Source organism: Uranotaenia lowii, chromosome 1 (genome assembly GCF_029784155.1).
Source record: "Uranotaenia lowii strain MFRU-FL chromosome 1, ASM2978415v1, whole genome shotgun sequence".
NCBI lineage: Eukaryota > Metazoa > Arthropoda > Insecta > Diptera > Culicidae > Uranotaenia > Uranotaenia lowii.
This window is the reverse complement of record NC_073691.1, coordinates 155,834,220-155,850,907: the sequence shown is the minus strand read 5'-3', so window position 1 is coordinate 155,850,907 and position 16,688 is coordinate 155,834,220. Positions and strand designations below refer to the sequence as shown.

Here is a 16,688-nt window from a genome sequence, read left to right as displayed (position 1 = left end):
GGTGATGTGTGGCTGTTTTTTTAACACTACAAATTATTGTTTTCAATACATATATTTTTAATTGGAAAAGCATTCGTACAAAGTAACCGGGAACCTATGTACGTGATTTTACCAAACTCTCTGACGGTGTGTTTGGTTCTATGTTTTCAGTTGTTCGGCTTAAATTATTTAACCGGCAAAACGGTACTCCTGTAATACAAAAACCGAATTGATTATCTCTTTACAGTTTTTTCGGTAAATATGTTTTCTGAAAGTTCTGTAAAAACTACCGAGCACTGACTCGGTAGGCTGTGCTTGTACGTGACAGATGTGTTTTTGGCGATAACAAATTTGAAGAAGTTTTTTTGAGCAAAAATGAAGTGTGAGAAATTGTCATTAATTTCATTTGGTCCATTTCCGAGAGAAAGAATGCTCTACCAGGTTTCCCGGTAACAACCATAGAAGAGATATTTCTGAAAAAAATTTGCAGGATGAAGATGAAGGATGTCCCCACAAAACTTTAGGAAATCCTGTAGAAATCCAACGCTAAGTATTATTTTTGCAACATTATTTTCAATGGTAGAATCGTTTTGACTAACCTGGAAGTTTCTTCCCCAAAACTTTAATTTGATATCATATATCATTTGTTTATCACTGCGAAAAGACATGCCCCTGTTATACAGCTAATAACTTTTTTTCCTTATTAGATACGAAGTTACGGTCTTTGACAAAGTTGTTCAACGGAAAATTTCCTTTGGGAGTTTTATAAATTGGCATAAAAACCATCAACTGGTTCGGTTCCACAGACGAAACAAAAATGATGTTGATTTTTCAGTACAAAATATTCAATTTTCCCATACAAACCGAAAAGTTCAAATTTATTCATGTAAACTTTACTTAAAAATTTAGCAAAAAATCGTGGATGAGTTTTGGACCGAGACGAAGCTATTTAGACCCCAGGGTTTGAGAAATTTCAAAATGACCCCAAATCGACTCAGTCTAATGAGACAGGCGTTTAATATTTCACGGTGTGTTTCGCAGAGGGAATTAAAGGAAAAAAATACAGTAACGCTAATTTTTGCATGGGCAAAAAGTAGAGCTTTTTCCGGTTCATTTTCACCAAAAATCAAAATATTTTGTCGGTGACCCTCAATACAAAATATTTTTTTTTTTAAATTTCAATTTGAATTCTTCAAAAAATAAATATATTTTTAGTGTTTAATAATTTCAGAGGTGCTAATTCTCTTAGTTTTAACATTCAATACTTTTTAAGTTGAACTGATAACTCAACAATGTCATCTAGAATTTCGAAAAAATTTCAATTTTTTTTTCAACAAGTTACAAAGCTGTTTAAACATAAAAAATTCTTAAAAAGTATCTTCTTATCCTAAAATTTAAAAATTGGCTGGCAAATTCTGTCAGCAGTCTGAGAGTGTCATATTATCTGAAATTATTAAAATTATACAGAGTAATATGAATCAATATATGAATCCATTTGAATACATTTTCTTTAGATTTTCTGATTGTGGTAACACTGGAGGGAATTTTATTAAAAAAAAGATCAATGATACAGAAAATTAGTAAACCCTTGGAACCGCTATAAATTTTTTCTGATAACGCCTATAGTGATGCGTTTGCCTTAATTTAAGCTTTGATAAAAACAATACGATAATGAATATTGAAAAGTAAGCGATACGTTAAAACAATTTTTGATGACAAATCAGTTTTTATACTTCTCCTGAGTTAAATGTCTCAAAATTCCATTTGCACTTCAGAGACAACCCAGCCAACATGAAATCGTAAAAGAAATCATCGTCAAACTCGTATATAGGTGCAACTTAATTCGGAATCGTAATAATGTACACTTACCATTCGACCACATCGTATATTCATCGTAGAAGATGCAGACGGCGGCAACGTTACACGATTTGTCTATGTATCGTGTGACCAACATCTTTTGAATAAGTGGCCGTGAATCTCGTTTTAAAGCTTTTTTTTTCCTCAGATTTAAGCTTTTTTTGCCTTGAGAGCATAGGAGACGAAAGCTTAAATCTGAGGAAAAAAGCTTAAATCTGTCAAAACGAGGGGAAAAAAAGAGGAAATCTGAGAGATGTGCTCCATACGGTTTGAATAGCGTTGCCGCCGCCTGAGAAGATGCAACATCTCAATGAAATACGACTTAGTTACAATGTGTTGGATGAAGTCGTATTTAGTTCCACCGATATCAAATGAAATCATATAACGATCGCATAAGATTTTTTAAAACGCATTTTATTGGTACATAAATTATTTTCGAATCGAAATCGTAAATGACTTCAAATAAGTTCGTAAAGAATACTACGTAAGCATATCGTCTTTCATATTACTTTGTATGTTTACTAGAATGTCACATTATTAGTCAAATTGACGCCGTGTCTTTCCGATATAGCTACAAATATTATAACAAGTATAATTATAATCGTATAATCGGTTACTTTACCTACGATAGAAATATATTTAATGCGATCGAATCAGATTCGTATTAACAGATACTTAGCGTTCACCCACATCTCATCATGATATTAAAACATCATCGCGTTGGATCTTGTTAAGTGGATGTGCAATTTTGCGATCGTGCTTGCAATTTAATAATAATAATAATAATAATAAAAATAATAATAATAATAATAATAATAATAATAATAAAAATAATAATCAATTTTATTCGACTAAATCAAACGGATAAAATAAAATAATTAAGGTAGGTTTTGGAAAAACAACGTTGGACAGAAATATCACACATTTTCTTTTCTAAAATAACAGGTTTACTCTCCCCTACTAGGCTCAGATAAAAAAAAACCCGCCGGGTGATTACCCGGCAATTGATGAGCAACCCAACCTAAAAAAACTGAAAAGGTGTCGTGAATTGACGATAACGGAGGAATGCAACGCATACTTTCCGGATAAATCCGTCATCCATAGCTGTCAAAAGTAATTTCTGCAAGAGACCTCAAGAGAAAGCCGTAAGGAGGCGTCAAAGATCCGGAGGGAGGCGGTGCCAGTTAGGGAAATAGCGAGCGAGACAATGTAGTGCATTTCAAAGATTGTTATAATAAAAATCAGTTAAAATCATCAATTAATTTTATTTCTTTCTAGAGTCGTATTTCAATCACAATATTGCTCTTAAAGTGGTCCGCAAAATCGTTTAATGGTGCAAATCGTACATGAGCACATCCCAACTCACATAAAGTATCGTTTAAAGAGTCCATCAAATGTCAAATAGCATCATATCGTACAAGCTTACAACACACATCTTATAAAAAGTGACTAAAGTTGTCAATCGATATTAAAATCTCTGAACATCGTATAAGACACATTCAAAAGGGTGGCCACAAAACTCACATTTTCCGAGGTGCAAGAACTTCAGAGCTTATTTTCATTAAATTGGGTGTCCTGACAAATATGCAATTAGATTTTTTTCGACAGACTTTGTGAATTGAAATAACTTTAAAAACTTTTTTTAACGATTTGAAAAAATTTTGTCTTTTTTTTGACAAAACTTAACAAAAAAAAATTAAAATAAAGGTTTTCATTTAAGTATCATTTTTTCCTAAGATCGCAAGTAATTTTCACTTCTGTGAATTTCAACGATTTTTTTTAGAACTTTCATCGAAAATTGAATTTTTCATATTTTAAAAGTAAAAGTTTAATCATTTTGAAGGCATTAGTTTAGTTTAGTTTCGTTTCGTTTGGTTTAGATTAGTTTAGTGAAATAAAACCCGTTTTCAAAATTGATATCTTTCCAATTTTTAAAAATTGTAGATAGTAACTTTCTTAGATCATTCATCATCATCGTGATCAAAATATTTTTCTTTAACTCAATGAAGTATAATAAACAAATTCAGAACCAATATGTTTCTTTAATTTTTATTTTTATTTTATTTTTTAATTCTTTTTTTTCTAGGATTTTAACGCTTTCGCGCTATTCATTCCCTCTGTTTCTTTGATGTAGATTTGTTAGTTGATAAGTTATAAATGATTGATTTAACACAATACTGATTCAAGTTTAAACTTGTACCAAAATGCTGTTTTCTTGAGTTATCACTTAAATTTTTTAAATGAATAATTTAAATGATAAAAAGTTTTTATCAAAAAAACAAAAAAAATCCCCTTAAATACTTATCTTGTTGATTCTACATTTTGTGTTTATTTTCAAATTAATCTACCAAATTTCAAAGTATATTTTCTTGAATTTTTCAAATAATATGCGGTCAATTTATAAGTCTATAAGTATTTAAATTTTTTGAAACATTTAAGTTTGACTTTGTTCATCAATTCTAAATTTTAAACTTCTGAAAACATAATCTTTTTTATAAATTTCAATAAGAATAACACAATTTCTACCTTTCGTCCTTGTCTGGACTCAATATTTCAATTGGAGGAGAAACAAATATTCAGAGCATGAAATTTTAAATTATATAATCTGCACTTGAAAGTTAATAAACGTTTAATTTATTTTTATTATTTTATAATATCTTTTTTGAATCGAACATGATTTTTAGCTTATCTTTGAAAAGTTGTCAAAAACTACAGCTAAAAGAAGCTTAAAACATGAGAAAACTAAAAATCGGCCTATTTTTCGAGAAGTGCTAAATTTGGTGGGCTCAGAATTCCTTGATGCATGTGTTTTTTGATCTAAAAATTGATTGGCAGTTAGGTCCAAGAGTTACCACCATTCTTGATTGATTTTTAACAAATATCCTTAGTTAGGTAGGAGAGATGAAACATAATCCTCGTCTAAAGGCCGGTTTGGGAAACAACGACAACAATACGATAAATACACTGCCGGCCAAAAGTTTGGGATCACCCGCTAAAAAACATGCAAATTTTGATCGTTCATATCTCAGCCGTCTTAGGACATATTGCAAATCTTCTGAACTCATTTGAAAGATAATGAGCAATAGCTATTTCGGAGTTATTTTGCCCAGAAATAATGTTTTAGTTTTGCACCTAAAACTTAACCTAAAGTTAGAGCATTTTCAAAAAAAACGCACTCAGAGCAAACGCACCAATAAGTGAGTATACGCGGCCCGGTTTTGCTCATTTCAGCGGACCGGTTTTGGGATACACACTCTTTCGCGCACCGGGCGGTAGCATAATTGTTTTTAAATTTAGCATTGCACTGAGAAAACTTTTGAAGAAAATCTTAATCTTAAATTAATACGGACCGAGTAAATTTTCGGAGTCGTCCACCAAACGGCTCTTCTTATGTTACATGATCATTTTTGGTCATAAAATACGATGCTTCGAGTTTGTTTATCTGAAATTGAGTGAGAGAGTCCTGAACAATATAAAATACAAAATAAATAACTCACCATCAGAACCAGCAATTGCACTTTCTCGTTCAATTCCTGGATGAACCCGAAAAAATGTAACGAAATTGCGAATTCAACTGGTTATTTAAAAAAAAACCCTTCCACAATTTTAATCTCATATATACACATTTTTTCTTAAAATGAATATCAACAAACATACACACGCTGCGACGTCGTTTGTTTAATTCTGCTTAAATCTTTAACTTCTTTTTCTGTCCAACGTGCTGACTGAAATAGTTGCCGTTCCGAAAAACTGGGTCCCATTAGTTGCAAACTTATTGAGAGACCTCGTTTCGAAAGCCGAATTGGTAGGGACAGTAATGGAATGCCACCCATACGGTCGGATACAAAAATCCTGCACAGCGCACTGGTCTCGATTATTATTACTCCGAGAAAAATCCTTGAAGCTTCACTCAAGGTTGTGAAAGTCAGTAAAATGTTTACTACACGGAATGCACAATCAAAATTTTCAGAAAGCAATCGTCGGACTTGAAGGGCTTTTCGGAAATATTTCATGGAATTAGTTTTTGCGCAATAAAAAAAAGTTTCCGCTTTCCGTTCGTTTGTTTAATTCTGCTTAAAACGGTAGAATTTTTTCAGTGCATGTTTGATCTCGCCCCTTCCTAGTGAGCAAATTTGGTGATTTTGTCGGTCCCGACGGCAACGGCCCTATTTTGCTCACCTTCATACTAACCCCCGGTGCGGTATGGAAGTGATCAAACTCGTGAGCATTTTCACTTTGCTCGCGATTGCTGCGGATGCCCTCAATATTCAAAGCCGATCATCTCGCGATAGGGTGGACCAAAATTCAAAATTTGAGTTGCATTAGAATCCTTATTCTACACTTCTCAAAACACAATCAAAAAATTTTGTGCAAAAATTTAAGAATGTACTATTAATTAATAAAATAGACACTTAAGTTATCGTCCAAAGTTTGGGATCACGCCTAGTATGTTGTATCGACCAAAAGTTTGGGATCATTTTTTCAAAAAACATGCAAATTTATCTCATTAATATCTTACTCATCTAACATCGTATTGCAGATCTGAAGGGTGCATTTGAAAGCTTAGGAATTGTTGTTTTTTCATAAATTCGTTAAAAAATTATATTTCAATTCCATAACCATAAAAAATTCACAATCATAAGTGTGAATTTTCAAAAAAACAATTAATTTCTAGTAAATTGTTTATGGTTAAAATATAATTTTTGTATGAATTTATTGAAAAACAACAATTCCTAAGCTTTCAAATGCAGCCTTCAGATCTGCAATACGATGTTAGTTGAGAAAGATATTAATGAGATAAATTTGCATGTTTTTGGCCGATACACCATACTGGAGGGTGATCCCAAACTTTTGGACGATAACTTAAGTGTCTATTTTATTATTTAATAATACATTCTTAAATTTTTGCACAAAATTTTTTGATTGTGTTTTGAGAAGTATAGAATAAGGATTCTAATGCAACTCAAATTTTGAAATTTGGTCCACCCTATCGCGAGATGATCGGCTTTGAATATTGAGTGCGTTTTTTTGAAAATGCTCTAACTTTTGGTTAAGTTTTAGGTGCAAAACTAAAACATTATTCATGGGCAAAATACCTCCGAAATAGCTATTGCTCATTATCTTTCAAATGAGATCAGAAGATTTGCAATATGTTCTAAGACGGCTGAGATATGAACGATCAAAATTTGCATGTTTTTAGCGGGTGATCCCAAACTTTTGGCCGGCAGTGTATGCGTTAGACAAAATCGGGAGCAGACATAATCGGTGAGTGGCAAAATCAGGGATTCACTGTGTTCGAAATCTCTTTGCCCATTTAGGGCTACCTATTTGCCCATTGAAGGGGTCATCGGAACCTCTTTGAGCATTTAGAGCTAATTAAAACTTATTCTCCCATTGAGGGCTAGTCGAAACCTTCTTTCCATTTTGGGGGTTATCGGAACCTCTTTTCCCATGAGAGCTAATCGGAAACCTAGTTGCCCGTTGGGCATCCTCTGTCCGTTTTGGGTCATTTGTAGTACCTGGTTTGGGTACCACCATACCATGCACTGTTCCTCCATCCAATAACACTTGCATGGATCGCCAATGTGGAGTCCCGGATCTAAACCCTATTACGAATTACGATTCCGGACTACTCTGATTATATCTACATTATAAGAATGGTCAGTTGTGTTAGTGATTGCTCGCTCATCTTCTCTCATACTGTTTGATTCTCATACACTCTCTTTAGCATGAGAGCAGGGGCATATTCTATGATGCCACAGCAGGGGTCTCGAATTATCTGAGAAATATGTATGTCTTGTACTCAAATACCGCTGTTTGTCCAACTGGCTTCATTTATTCGACCGGCTCTCGAGTTATGCAATCCTATAAATATTTCTCCTACTCAAATACCCTCGCATGCCAAATTCGGTTCCATTTGCTTCAATAGTTCTAGGGTTAATTTATTTTCGTTGGAATTTAATTAAAATTAGAACCCTAAAACAGTGAAATAGCTCTTTTTTATTCCAAACTTTTGTTTTGTTTACCTTTCTGTTTCAAAACGTACACAAACTCTCAATAGAATTCATTTTGGAGCTAGGGAAGTCAATACGTTTGGTTTGGACCATGTAAATCAAAAGAATACTTCTGTTTTCTACACTTCTTGGTTCAGCTCATTATTCAATTATTTTAGGATGAGGATCAACGCAAAAAAAATGATTAAAAATCGAGCAATTTTTAAAAAAAAAATTTAGTTAGTTTGAACGCATAACGTCAACGACTGATGTTCAAATACGTATTCAACTGCTTATCAACCGGTTGTTACATTTCAGCACACTTTCAAAAGCTCAATTGTCATCTGTTGAGAGCCATTCTACCGGCAGATGCAACTGCACTGAGAGAAAAAACGAAACACTTTACACATCGATGTAGGGCAATATTCGAAAGCACATGTGAAACGGCCTGATAGGAGCACCACCTGGGTAGGTACATTACATGATTCCCCGTAAAAGGAAACGTCGTTTCCGGTATTGTCAACTCAATTCCTGGCATTTCAAGCCGAGAGCAAAACTCAAAAGCGCATAAAGTTATTATCACTAAAATGTCTCTCGCGTCAGTCAGTCGGGTGTTTGCAACTGTTAGCTGGTTGAAATGGAGTTAACGAAATGTGGAAAGGGAAAATAGTTTTCCCACACGAGCCTGCCCGTGGATTGAAGCACGTCTGCCATTTTCCGGCTCACTGTAACTGGTAGCTTTTCCCGGAATGTTTCGAGATACCGGGGACAACAGCAAACCTGGTTTTGTAATGCGTTTTTACCTGACTTAGTTTCGCACTGACAGTTGTTGCTGAAAGGCTTTGTATTTTCATCAACCAAACTAAAATGGCAGCAGCAGGGTATGAAGGGTCTGAAACAGGATTCTGAATGGCAACACGGAAAAGGGAGCTCCTGAGTGAGGAGGAAGAGAAAGAAAACAGTGACATCTCCGATTTCAACTGTAACTGGTGTATGCAAACATTTAAATGCCATTGAGTCGGCACCCAACGGTATAAGAAGTCAAACTAGATTTAGAACAGTGCATGGTCGGAAGACATCTTAACTAACAGGTAACACCCACGCAGAGAAAAACTGGGAGGATGTGTTCTGAAATCGGTACAACAGGCGTGGGGAAAGTTTTTTTTTAAACATGGAGTTTAGAATTTTCTCTGCTACTATTGCCACAGAGAACAGACGTACAAACTAGCCCACGAAACTTGTGTAAAAATCCCAACACCCTTTTTGAACTAATTTTTGTTTTTTGGCTACGATTACGCCTTTTCGAAAACTGGGCACTTAAAAGATGATTTGTAACTCTTGAACGGCGCAATAGATGACACTGTTTGCAGTCAATTTCTAACGTGTTTTTGGTGATAGCATTTGAAATTTTACACACTTTTTTGACGGTTTTTTGTTCGAGCTTGTACGTCTGTTTTCTGTGCTATTGCTATCAACAACCTGTTGCTCCAGTGCAGTAGGCGGTGCCGGTGGTCGGAATGTTTCCGTAATTTTTAGTTTCACTTAATACCTACATAGAGTTACGGTCAGCATTCAGTTTCAGTATTTTTCTGAGTATTGGCCTTTTCCAACATTGAAATATGGAACTTCTTTAAGGTATCTATTTATTATGCGTACAAATGCAACATAAACCGAAGAACTTACTTTTGTTTAAGACGCATTTTTCCGTATGATATAATTGCCTTCTAAGTGTCTTTTCAGAGAGCCGCAAGCGATTTTTTCTAAGGAAGCACGTCTCTTCAAAATTGTTACTTTGAAAGCCACCCTAATCGATGGACCTTTTACGGCACTACAACCAAGTAAAGGGTGAACACGGAATTATTGCGACACCGAAAATGTCATGCCAATTTTCTTATAATGTTTAAAATTAAAACATAATTTTAGGGTAGTTTTATACATATATTTACTTCAAAAATCAAAGAAAAGTCGATCGATAGAACCTTGAGTGTAAAATTGAACGCATTTTCGCTTGATGCCCTCCATCAAAGTCTTTACAGTGTCATACCAGGTTCTCAGTTTTTTTTTCCATTTTCTTAACATTTCCTTCTCGTTTTTGACTGTCTTCTTGCTCTTCCGGAGTTCCCGCTTCATAATTGCCCAGTACTGCACCACCGGACAATTTGATGGGTTCATGTCCTTTGGAACAAAATGGACAGAATTGGCCTCATACCACGATAGGACACTTTTAGAATAGTGGCATGATGCCAAATCTGGCCAAAATAGCGGAGCTTCGTCGTGCTGCTGCAAGAATGGCAAAAGGCGCTTCTCGGGGCTCTCAGATTTGTAGATCTATTCATTTACTCTGCCCTTTGTCACGAAAGGCTCACTCCTCAGTCCGCAAAAGCAGGTGGCCTGCCCAACGAGATATTTGGAGGCGAACTTCGACATATTGTTCTTCTTAAATTTGTCGTCCACATCGAACTTGCTCTTGCCGGTGAAAAACTCCAACCCCGGAATTAGCTTAAAATCGGCTTTTATATACGTTTCGTCGTCCATCACACAGCAGCCATATTTTGTCAGCATCATCTCGTAGAGCTTCCGTGTTCGAGTTTTAGCCGTCAATTGTAGCCGCTCATCGCGTTTTGGGAAGTTCTGTAGGTACCTTTTTGTACCTGGAAATAAACACATTTTCGTAGGTGATGGAAAGAATAAGAGAAACATGAGGTATCAAAGAACGAAAGAACATAAGCCGTGAATATCATGAATTTTTCGAAAAGGATACAACGGCTCACCGGCAGGACTTGAACCTGAGCGGAGCGGAGATTGCAGGATTGCAGCTTCGATAAAGTTATTTATCTGATCAAAATACATAAGTTTGTTGAATATGTCAAAGTCCTATCAAATCACCTTCAGAAGTTACAGTCAAAGTAAAAAAAATCTCTTGAAAAAACAGTTTTTTGAACCTGTCACTTTGTAGATTGGATATAGTGGTTCGCTATCTTTGAAACAAAATTGTAACAAGCCACGATCTACAATTGTCTCATACATTATGATGGGTTTAGAAGTTGCTGAAGCCCTATAGAAAGCATTTATTGACACTTTTGGAAGGCGGCTCGTCCATCGAAAAGTGCACATTTTCGCAACACCCCCTTTTTTGGATTATTTTTGATGATAAGCGGAACCATTTTCATTTGCAATAAGCGGGAAATCTCTGGAACTAGTAGAGATTTCCAAAATTGTCAATAAAATACACTAAATTCTTTATATAGGGCTACAGCAACTTCTAAACCCATCATAATGTATAAGACAATTGTAGATCGTAGTTTGTCACAACTTTGTTTCAAAGACAGTGAACCATTTTTTCCAATCTACAACGCGTCAGGTTCAAAAAACTGTTTTTCCAAAAGATTTTTTTTAACTTTGACTGTAACTTCTGAAGGTGATGTGATAGTATTCCGCGGCGTAAATACTTTTCCCCCTACGAGTTCGTCCGCAAAGAAGGTCAAGTCTTATCCCCGCTGCTTGATCATCGGCAATAAATACTTCTGGAGGCATTCCTTGACATAGTTCTGGGTGCTCATTGTTTCCGATGTTCCGGGCTAGATATCATGCCGCACTTGCAAATTGCCTGCCACACCATCACCTTCTTGCCAAATTTTTCGGTGAAAATGGCCTTCTCCATTTCGGGAATATGCTTGTCCTTGCGTACTAAGGAATTGTGACCCAAGAGGGTTTTATAGTCGAATTTCACATACGATTAATCGTCCATGATAATTCACCCAGAACTTTTGCAAAATATTGAATCACACAGTTTCCGGGCTCTTGGTTTGACAGAAGCGGCTTGATTTGGGTTCCTTTTAGGTTTTTTCTGCTTCCGGTAAGTCTTGAGGCCAAGTGGCTCTTTAGCACGCTTCACGTTAGGCGTCGAGTTCCCGATTTTTCCGGCCACATCCCGAACGGAAGCCAAAGGTTGCAATGAATGTAACCTCTGTAGCATTTCATCAATTTTCAAGAAATTGTCATTTCACACTGAAATCTTTCCCAAAAAATTTCCTTCACAATATTCAGGGTTTTCCAACCTTCGACTTCGATTTTTTTAGGATTCAGGGTCGAAGTTTTTCTACTGCACAATATTTTGACAATATTATTATTTCCAAATAAATTTGATAAAAAAGTAGTCCCTCAAAGCCAAAGCAGTTTAAGTGACTTTGACACTTTTCAGACACTGCAAGTTGCTCGACTTTTTAATACATAGATATGTTTTTCAACGAGTTTAATTATCTCGAAACATCAATTTTCATATTTTACCATAAAAAAATATATTTTTATGGAAATATGAAGTTTTTTTTTGAATAAAGGTTGAATTATTGAAAATCAACATTGAGTGCATAAAATATGGAAATTCTGAGTAGAAAACAGTTTATTAGAGCAACGTTAATGTCCACTTATTTAGCAAAAAATATGTCATATTGAAATCCGAGTTTTTCTCAGTTGCATGTAATCAATGAACGTGTTCATTTTTTTATGGAAATTTGTATGGAAGAAGAAATTCAAGAAAATTCAAATAAGCTTGAAATGAAGTTAGTCTTTAATTAGATATTCATTTTACCTATTCTTTAGCTTTATTTTTGTCAACATGAGAAGAAGCATAGTATTTCAAGAAAAAAATTATAACCATTTCAAAATAAAAAATCGGAATCTATTGAAGAGTATTGTAAAGTTGCAGGCTTTGCATGCTGGAGCTTTCAATAATTTCATTATATGTTTTTGCGAAAGATATTTAAATCAAAAAACTCATTTGCAAAGCAGTTAATTTTCATCCTACAATCAAAAACAATAATTTTTTTTTAATATTTCTATGACATCGAATACAAATTCGTTGCGCTAATTCAGGACTCAATAAGTTGCTTCCAAAAATTTTATTGCTATTTTTTGGCAGTAAAAACAACCAAACAAAGTTTTTGGTGGTATACAAGTTAATACATTTTTAAATTTTCTTTCATATCTTGCAGTGGACTTATGTACAATAATGGGGCAGGAGGAAAATGAGCGGACCAATTGTTGCGCGATCCGATATTTTCTTTGGTTATGTATGGTTCATATTTTTTTTCCAAAATCATGGTGTTAAAATTGTCCAACCAACGTTTCGTAAAGAAAACCGATTCGAAAAATTTTTTGTTCTGGCGTAAAACCTTATTTGCCGTAGAAGGCATCTTAAGGTTTTGTTAGCACAAAAATCACGAAAAAAAAAACAAGAAAAATTAAAACTGTAGTTATGCATCTAACTAATTTTAAAGCAGAAAATATCGTTAAAAGCCTCATATCATCAGTAAACATTCCAATTAACATGATTTAGTATTATTTTTGGAAGAAAAAAAAAATTAAAAGCCGAAATATTGACAATTTAAGTCATTATGTGCAACAATGGGTAAGATTGGCAAATCACCCTACTTGAAAACGCAACAAAGTTTTAATAATGCTAAGAACTTTCAAAGTTATTATTAACCTTCCAAAGCCGTTCGCAAAATATCCGTTTCCGGGAAATTTGAGTTGTAGTTTGATGGCGTCCTCCTGGCTGTAAATATTAACCAATTTTGATTCAATGTGTAGGTAATTTATTCTAATTACTCAGCATTTCAAAATAAAGTCGATCTGTTCAGAAAGTAAAAAGTCCGAAAAATCAATTTTATTTTTAAAATACTCATAACTTCTGACAGTTTTTCTGTATTTAAGTGTTTCATTGATGTTTGAAATCGTCAAGAATCCATCTATCCCAAAATGTATAGATATGTTAGGGTCCAATAAAAGTTTTGATCGCTATCTCAAATCTTCAGGTAGAAAAAAATCTTACTAAAAAAAACGACATCCAATTTTGGCTTTGCTTAGCTGTATCTCATTTCACAATGAACTGATTTTCAAAACTCAAATTTTAGTTTTTTGTCGTTAATTAGATCATCATTTTCATAGAACTTGGTCTGTAAAAAATCCTAGTTCTTCAGTATGTATATTGGAATGATTATAAAGATGTTTGCAATAAGCGCTTCGGGTCATATTGACCCGAACAGCTTTGGAGTGTTAAATGCGAGGAAATGTAATGGAGAAATATAACAATATTTGTTTAAATTGAATCTCAGTGGAAGAATGGAATATTTGTAGAGATCCATTATTGATCCTATGGAAAAACTAAGATTTAAAAGAATTAGTTATATATAAAAAAGAAACTAAGAATGCGACTATAACTACATAATTTAAATTAAATTTATTGTATGTATTATGTATGTATGTTTGACCCACCAGTGGCTGATAAAGGGTGATACGGTCAAAATTTGGTCAAGGGAAAACGCGTGTAAATCGGTGAAATCGTTTAAAACATCAAATTAAATTTCTTTTTCTAGTTTAATTAGTATAAAATTCAGGAAAAATATTCAGTTACGCTTCCGCTTTTCCAAATCCGAGTTGCCGGGCCTTACACCTCACCCCTGCCATCAGATTTTGTACAGCCACCTTGTCCACCTTCTTCGCCGCAGAAAGCCAGTTTGCCTTGAACTGCTGCTCGTCCTTAGCAGTTTTTTTTTCAATTGGGCTGAGCCCTGGCGAGTTGGGAGGGTTCTTGTCCTTGGGAACCACCTGCACGTTGTTGGCGGCGGACCACTCCATGGCCTTTTACCGTAATGGCAAGAAGCCAAATCCGGCCAAAACAGTACGGAACAACCGTGTTTCTTCAGGAAAGGCAGCAGACGTTTATTCAAACACTCTTTCACGTAAATTCCTTGGTTGACATTCCCGGAAGCTATGAAAATGCTGCTTTTCAAGCCACAGGTACAGATGGCTTGCCAAACCAGATATTTCTTCGCGAACTTTGACAGTTTCATGTGCTTGAATATATCTGCTACCTTACCCCTTCCTTTTGCCGTATAAAACTCCTGTCCTGGAAGCTGCTTGTATTCGGCTTTGACGTAGGTTTCGTCGTCCATTACCACGCAGTCAAACTTCGCCAGCATCGTCGTGTACAGCCTCCGGGATCGCGCTTTGGCCGTCGTATTTTGTTTATCATCGCGATTTGGAGTCACTACCTTCTTGTAAGTCGATAGTAAGTTGTAGACGATACACCCAGCTTATTTGCGGCATCTCGGAGAGAGAGGTTAGGGTTTCGCTTGAAACTACCGGCAACTCTCTTTGTCGCCTCAGCGGCTTCCGGTTTTCGATTTCCTCCCGATCCATACTTTCTGGCTGTCTACAAACGTTCCCCAAACACTTTATTTTCATTTGTAACGGTTGATTTGGCAACTTTTAGCGATTTTGCCAGCTTTGCGTGCGAGTAGCTCGGATTTTCGCGATGCGCGAGCAAAATTTTGATACGCTGCTCTTCTTTCTTGGACGGCATTTTGACAACTGAAGAGTGAATTCCAAAATCAAAATAGGAGCAACATTCTGCACACACACACCTTCAAAATGAGGGGTGTTCAGGTTTTTTAAATGCAAAATCGAAAGAAATACGTCAAGTTGATATTCACCAAATTTTGACCGTATCACCCTTTAGGTCTTTCGCAGGGCTGGTAGCGGTTTGACAATGAAATAGTAGGGACTTTAGTGACCAAAATTTGAAAAAAAGTGACCAAATAGTGACTTTGAGGACCGAAAAAAGTGACCAAATAGTGACTATGTAGAACGAAAAAATAATTTTGATGTACAAAAAATGTGACCAGTCAGGCCCGTGCGATGGACCCTTCCGGGGGGGTTTTCAAAATTCAAATTTAGATAAAATTAATAACAATACCAAAAATAAACAATTGAAAAGGAAAGGGTTTTTTTACACCATTTGTCACTCATGTTCAACACAAAAACTAAAAAAATGACTTATAAAAAAAATTTTGGAAACATATTACAATGAATGTTTCAAATTTTCGATAAGTCAAGAAAGTAAGAAATAAATTAGTTTCAAAAGAATTTCTTAGCAAATTTAAAATTAAAAAATATCTGAATTCTAAAATAAATGTCAAATCTTGTACAAAACTTAGCATGAATAGATGTTAGGAAAATGATAATAATTGTTAATTTTTGTTCATCTAAATTTGGAATTCTTTTCCTCATTTTTTACTGGAAGTTTAGTGAGAAATTCCGCTGTAATTTTTTAATATGAACAAAAAATATTTAATCACGATTTTAAATGTAAACTACTGATTACTGAATAAGAAATGAATTTTGAACAGAATTTATTCAATGTTTGATGTTTTAATTTAATTTTATAAAAAGAAGAATATATTTATAATTATTTTAAAAGTGCCAGTTATAGAAGCCAGACATAAAACCTTTAATAAAGTGAAATCCTCCATGTTCAACTCCACTGACAAAGAAATGTTAGAAAATGAGTAATTATGTGAATGATAAAAACTGATAAACAATTAAAAATAATGAGTTCAAAACTTTTGTTATTAACACTGCGTATTAAAATTTATTTTGAAAGTTGCTACTTAGAACAATTTTTCAAACTTTTTAGATTAATTTAAAAATCATGATCGATCCAAAAATATGATTTCATATAAAAAATATTAATAAAAAGTTTTTAAAGTTTCAATCGCAGGTTTTTAAGCTTTGAATTACAAGCTCTGAGTATTTTGTCTATTTTGATTAAAATATTGGGTCCTGAAAGAACAGAAGGTTGAAATTATGTTTTTTTTTTATTTAAAATTTGGAGTTCAAGGCTTATGGTTGAAGAACACGAAAATTTAGAATTTAAAAACAAGGAAACAATTGTTAAAAATATGTCTTAAAAATTTAAAAAGTTTGATTTAAAAAAAAATCCGGCAAGTTGATAATAAAATTGAAAAAAAAAAACTGTAAAATAAAATTCGGTAGATTTATTTAAAAAAATGAAAAAAA

The 16,688-nt window shown here is 34.3% G+C and overlaps 1 protein-coding gene across 10 annotated transcripts in view; it reads left to right on the top strand.

Moving 5' to 3' along the window:
- LOC129740632 (putative uncharacterized protein DDB_G0282133) overlaps positions 1-16,688 on the top strand; it is a 143,586-nt gene that overhangs the window by 28,207 nt on the left and 98,691 nt on the right. The window contains exon 1 of one of the 10 annotated variants that reach the window (XM_055732376.1): positions 8,176-8,297. The exons of the other annotated variants lie outside the window; for them this stretch is intronic. The gene's annotated coding sequence lies outside the window, so the exon portion shown is untranslated. Of the gene's footprint in view, positions 1-8,175; positions 8,298-16,688 lie in introns of those variants that run through there. 10 annotated transcript variants of the gene reach the window in all.